Genomic DNA, 1265 nt, shown 5'->3' with positions numbered 1-1265 from the left:
AAATAATTCTGGATATTATATAGCAGACGTCTCTATGTTGGCTGAAGCAAAACAAAAATTGATACACATCCGAACGCCTTGACTATTATATTTACATATGCATTTAGGAATCCAAGGGAGAATATAGTTGTCTTTAGTGTTTAATTTGCGTCTTCTGTCCCCTATGTAGTTTTCGAAATTTTGCATGTTGTATGTCTAGTAATACCAACATCAATCATTCTTTCTAAACGAGACACAGAGCCTGACAGTTTCGAGGCAGCAGCTAGTCGATTACATTGATTCCAGTGTTCAACCGGCACTTACTTCATCGACCCCGAAAGAATGAAAAGCAAAGTCAACTTCGATGGAATTTGAACTCAAAACGCGAAGACGGACGAAATGCTGCTAAGCATTTTTCCCGGCGTGCTAACGATTCTGCCAGTTCCCCCACTACTACTACTACTACTACTACTACTACTATACTACTACTACTACTACTACTACTACTACTACACTACTACTACTACTACTACTACTACTACTACTACTACTACTCACTATAATGATTATAATAATCCTTTCTACTATAGGCAGAAGGCCTGAAATTTTGGGGGTGGGGATAAGTCAATTACATCGACTCCAGTGTTCCACTGATACTTAATAATAATTTATCGACCTTGGAAGGATGAAAGGCAAAGTCAACCTCGGCGAAATATGAACTTAGAACATGAAAACGGACGAAATACCCGCTAAGCATTTTGCCCGGCGTGCTAACGATTCCGCCAGCTCACCATCTTAATTATAATAATAATCCTTTCTACTAAAAGCACAAGGCCTGAAATTTTGGGAGGGGGTCTAGTCGATTGCATTAACTCCAGTACTTAATTTATCGATCCCGAAAAGATAAAAGGTAAAGTCAGCATCGATGCAATTTGAACTCAAAACGTAAAGACAGGCGAAATGTTGCGAATCTGCCAACTTGTCGCTTTTATAATAATAATAATAATAATATAATAATAATAATAATAATAATAATAATAATAATAATAATAATAATAATAATAATAATAATAATAATAATAATAATAATAATAATAATAATAATAATAATAATAATAATAATAGATACAGAACGACTCTATCTGCCAAGAAAAGAGGGAGGCCGTGGTCTTTTGCAACTGGCAATAACAATGAAGATTGCTACAATTGGCCTAGACACCTACCTGAAAAACTCTGAGGACTGGATGTTAAAACTTGTCTCAAAACATGAAAACAAGAAAGCATCA

This window comes from Octopus sinensis, linkage group LG1 (assembly GCF_006345805.1).
Source record: "Octopus sinensis linkage group LG1, ASM634580v1, whole genome shotgun sequence".
Lineage (NCBI taxonomy): Eukaryota > Metazoa > Mollusca > Cephalopoda > Octopoda > Octopodidae > Octopus > Octopus sinensis.
The sequence above is the reverse complement of the archived record's forward strand: the minus strand, read 5'-3'. Positions refer to the sequence as shown.